General features: G+C 41.5%; 1 non-coding gene across 1 annotated transcript; it reads right to left on the bottom strand.

Annotated features, from left to right (window-relative positions):
- Positions 1–4620: 4620 nt before the first annotated feature.
- LOC120106233 lies at positions 4621–4729 on the bottom strand. The gene has a single exon (XR_005508424.1). It is a non-coding gene; the product is annotated as a small nucleolar RNA R71 (small nucleolar RNA).
- Between the last annotated feature and the right edge of the window lie 476 nt (positions 4730–5205).

Raw genomic sequence — 5205 nt, forward strand, 5'->3', positions numbered from 1 at the left:
TTAAAAAACAAATCAAGAAAAAAAAACAACGAAATAGAAAGTTAACGGAAAGAAGATACTAGGGCTTACATCAAGAAGATCGAAGACTTCATCGATAGCGGACGGAGGAGAGGCGAGCCGGTTCCCAACCTCTTGAAACCGGTCCTCTAGCTCCTTCTGTCCGGGTATCATTTCTCCAGGCTCGAGATCGCCCACGCTCCGAGCATCCCCGAAGCATCAGGGCATCCAAATCCTAGAAAAATCCTTGAAACCCACCGTGAGGACTCGAATCAAGAACCTAGAAGAACAGATTGGAGAGCGAAAAAAAGCAAGAAAAGAAATCGAATTATAGGGTTTCGAATGGGAGAAATCGAAAAGAAGACCCACCCGCTGCTTAGATGGACAGCTCCCCATGCTTCATCATCGGGACCCATATGGCCCTCGGTTCCCACAGCGAAAGAAGCTTGTCGCTACGAAGTCCATCTCGAGGTGGGTCTTCTTGCCCCTTTGTCGCGAAGAAGCTTGTCGCCGCTATAAGTTCTCTATCTCTCTTCACTCTAGGGATCGGGAGAGGGAGGGGGCTTTCTTTGCTCTAGAAATCGGAAGGGGTTAGGGATCGAGAGAGGGAGAAGGTTGGGGATTTGTGCTAGTGGGTGCGAGGGAAAATGGGCCTCCGACGATGCTTTAGAGAAAGCATCGTGGGGGCGTGGGTGGGTGGTTCATTTGGACTCCAACGATGCTTTAAAGAAAGCGTCAAAGAGGGGGGAGGGGTTCATTTGAACTCTGATGACACTTTAGAGAAAGCGTCATTGGGGTATTTGGACTCCGACGACGCTTTTAAGCGTCGTCTAATCACACCCTTTTTTATTTAGCATCCGACAATGCTATTTAGCGTCATAATAATATTATGACTGTCGATGCTATTTAAAAGCGTCTGTATATTTTGGCGCTGGAGCCAAAATTACCGATGCTTCTACCTAGTGTCGGCATATAAATGTCGAGATAGCCTATTTACTCTGTAGTGAAAGAACTTAATGATTTTAGGGTATTTTCTCTCTCATAAAATTCTATTTTGGGCTAGACACACATTAATAGAGTTCTTAAACCTTTTTTTTATTGTTGAACAGACAATCAATTTTTTGTTAAAAAAACATCTGATGAGAGCACAAAAGTGCGATTTACACATCACTTAAATTAGTATTACTGCTAATAAATAATGATAAAAGTGTTGCATTAATATTATATTTTTTTGAGGGGTGCAGGTTATCATAAACTAGAGATAAAATGTACATTTGGTACAATTGGGTTCAGAAAGATGCATGGCCCCAAGACGTACGCACCCAATCTCACTATGGCATGGTCGAACCTATCATTTATCAAGCCCACAACCACAAATAGCAGTCAAGCCTAATCACACTGGAGCAACACTTGGCGACCATCCAGAGGGAACGAGCAATGAAACATCTAAGGAAAGATCATCCTAGAACTACACATCATCAACCTATGGCCTAGAGAATGATCAGCAGATGCTTGGCACGGTGGAGAGCATGCCATATTTCAGCCATCCAGACATCCCGTTCGTTCGCTCATCCCAGCTTCGCAATTCAACCCTCCGCGAGTCCGAGTTTCATCCCCTGCATCCGTGAGCCAGCGTCTTTGGCGATTCTCCCAGATTCCACCTCACCAACGATCAACGCCCGCATCCAAGCTTCCGGATTCCCAGCATCCGCACGACGTCCACGTCCGCGATCACCTCCGGCATCCGTCTCGTCCGCGTTCTCCTCCTTCTCAGCCTCACAACCTGAGCATGTCCGCGATCACCTCCCAAGCATCCGCCCAAGCCCGTGAAACCTCCCAGCCGTCCGTGATCAGCTCCCTTCCGGGCGTCCTCCAGATCGCGCTCCTCCACAGCGATCAGCGCCTCCCAGCCGTTCATAAGCCTCAACCCGCATCTCGGCGACCTCCTAGCAGTCCGCGATCAGCCCCGAGCCCGTGATCCCAGCTCCCGTATCAAGTCCCGAGCATCCCAGCCATTCCGCCTCCTCCATCGCGTCCGTTCTCAGCGCCGGATCCGGCCGAGATCAGCTCCTCCAACGCCTCAGCCTCACGCGCCCAAGACCCAGCCGTTTGCCTCTAAAGCATTGATTCCAGCGCATTCCGAAGATCCATGGAGGGAGAGAGTTGATTATAAAAGGTAGTCGGCTGAGAGGGATGGGGGTTCTCATCGAGAAAACAGAGGAGCCTCTGCGATTGAAGGGAGGAGTTGGGCGGCGGCAGGGGAAAGAAAAGAGAAGAAGGAAACAGGGTATGCCCTGTTTCCGAAAAGAAAAAAAAAAAAAAAAATAGGGAAGAGGTGATGTTTGTAATGAGAGCCTAATTCCTTTGGCAAAGGGTGATGGATGAACCCTTGGCATGTTGCTTTCATCAACTATACTCTAAACTTGTATTCTAATTGTTTAATATCCATTGGTATGATTTTGATTCTTGCTTACTCATCTATAAGATAGATCTTGTATGGTTTATATATATATTGATGCATGGATTGTTTTGATGCTTGATTTATCGTAGACGTAATCGGTACGATAAATACTTGGATGTTGAATTCATGTTCTAAGATTGTATACTCCATGATTAGAACTATTTTATCATATTAATCCTTAATCAAGAATCGCCGAGTTTATTTATTGAAAGTAATATTGTTAAGGAGGATTCCGGATCCCTAGCCATCTCTATATTCTTGAACGTTGTTTAATCACATATTATTCTCTGCTTTTAATTTCTAAAGATCAACTAAAAATTACATCTGAAATTACGCTAATAATCCATATTTCGTTCCCTGAGGAATCGACCTCGGACTCCCGAGTTATATTACTTGTGCGATTCTCCTGCACTTGGGAGAACAGTTTTATTTTTGCATCAAGTTTTTGGCGCCGTTGCCGGGGAACGGCTGAGTTATTAGTATAAATTTAGATTTAATTTTTACTTTAGTAGTTAGTATTTTTCTTTTGAAAAAAAAAAAATTGCATCTTTACTACTATTTTTAATTCCCTGCACAGTTTGCATCAAACTCTGATATCATATAAATTATCCGTCTGATTTGACTCAAATTTGGTCAGCTAGTGTAAGACACATTGTTAGATAATCTGAACGGTCTGATTGACATTCTCATATTTTTAAGACCATCAGATTAATACGAAACCTTGCTGATTTCTGTTTTGAATTTTCTGCATTTATTTTTTAGAATCAGAATTATATTGTTATTATATCTCATTAACCCTTGTTGCTAATTAAAAATTGAAGAAAAGAAACCTTAAGAATAGATCAAGGGTGATTATTCAAAAATAAAAAAAAAAAAGAAAAAAAAACCTAAAATTTCAAATTTCAAATTTCAAATTTCAGAATTCAAATTTCAAACTATAACTCATAAAATTTAAAAAAATAAATAAATAATTTGCTTGATCACCTATTCAATGAAATTTAATGTCATGTCATAAAACATTAAAAAAAAAAAATCTCTTGATTGTTGCATATAGTATAAGGCATCAGCATAAAATATTCTAAGGGCTGAACCCATTTAAAAAGATAAGGTCGGGATTTCATCACTCGTCCTTAGCCCAAAAATCACCCCAGTGCATAAATGTCCTAAGCTTAACTAAAATCAACTAGACGTTGGCCCCTAAGGACATTCGAGCTCAATAGGACGAAGACCACCGAAAGTTGCACCAATTTCGCTCTGTGGCTTAGTTGATGTCTAGGCAAGCTTTGTCCCTATAAGGGAGACAGTTCATCTGTTCGAGGCAAGTGGGTTTTAAGTGGGACCTTTGCGAACGCATCGTGACCCCTCCACTTACCTGGGAGCTTACCTGGTCAACTCGGTTCATTGGACCGGATTGGAGGCTTAGGTGTCCTCTTCAAACCAGTTAGGAGCTGTCTAGAAATTTAAGAAAAACATTAGAAATTGAGGTGTGATGTCTTGTTGCATGTTTGATAGTGAATAAAATTTTTGTTTTAGGATATCGTTTTAGGGTAACTTTAGTTGGTACTTATATTTATTTTTTATTTTCTTTTTTTTTTTTTAAAAAAAAAGAAGAAAAAGAAAAAAAAAGAGGGAAATATTTTGCATGCTAAAGTGGAATAGGGACGACACCGGTCGATTAAGTCGTACAACTTTAGATCATCCCTTAGGACATACTTCTGAAATTCCTTCGCAATATCTCACACCTTGTGAGATGGCTGATCTAAATGAAGATGCGGGAAGTCACCACAATCGAGAACGAGAACCCCATGTTATGACTCTAAGACAATACCTACAACCGGCTAGGACTAGTCAGCCTTCATGCATAATTTTTCCTGATAATGTAGGTCATTTTGACATCAAACTAGGGGTAATCCAATTGCTGCCCAAGTTTCATGGGTTAGAGTCCGAGAGTCCGTATCTTCATTTAAAGGATTTTGAAGAATTGAGCATTACATTTAGAGTGCCAAATGTCACCGAGGATGTCCTCAAGTTGACATTGTTTCCTTTCTCTCTAAAGGATAAGGCCAAAATATGGCTAAACTCTTTGCGACCTAGATCAATAAGAAATTGGCAAGATATGCAGAGAGAATTTTTAAAGAAGTTCTTCCCCACACAAAGGACCAACTTTTTGAAGAGACATATCAGCAATTTCCAACAAAAAGATAATGAAACATTTTATGAATGTTGGGAAAGATTTAAAGACCTTCTTCTCTCATGCCCTCATCACGGGTTCGAAACTTGGAGAACCATTAGCTTCTTTTATGAAGGTTTATCTCCACAGTTGAAACAGTTTGTAGAGACCATGTGCAATGGTAGATTTTTAGAAAAACACCCTGATGAGGCATGGGAGTATTTGGATTCCCTTGCTGAGACTGCCCAACTTTGGGATAACGGGGATAGAAACAACAAGTCTTTGCCTAAGCCTACTAGCTCTGTACAGGGAGGCCTTTACAACCTCAGAACTGAGGATGATCTTCATGCTAAAATGGCAGCCCTCACTAGGAAGGTAGAAGAAATTGAGCTTAGGAAGGTTGAGCCTGTCAAAACTATAGAGCTTAGAAACGAGTGTTGTGGCATCTGCGATATGTCGGGTCATACCACTACAGATTGCCCCACCATACCGGCATTCAAAGAAGTCTTGCACGATCAAGCAAATGCTATGAACTCCTACCAAAAGCCTTATAACGATCCATACTCAAATACCTATA

The sequence above is a fragment of the Phoenix dactylifera genome, unplaced genomic scaffold (genome assembly GCF_009389715.1).
Source record: "Phoenix dactylifera cultivar Barhee BC4 unplaced genomic scaffold, palm_55x_up_171113_PBpolish2nd_filt_p 000493F, whole genome shotgun sequence".
Classification (NCBI taxonomy): Eukaryota; Viridiplantae; Streptophyta; class Magnoliopsida; order Arecales; family Arecaceae; genus Phoenix; species Phoenix dactylifera.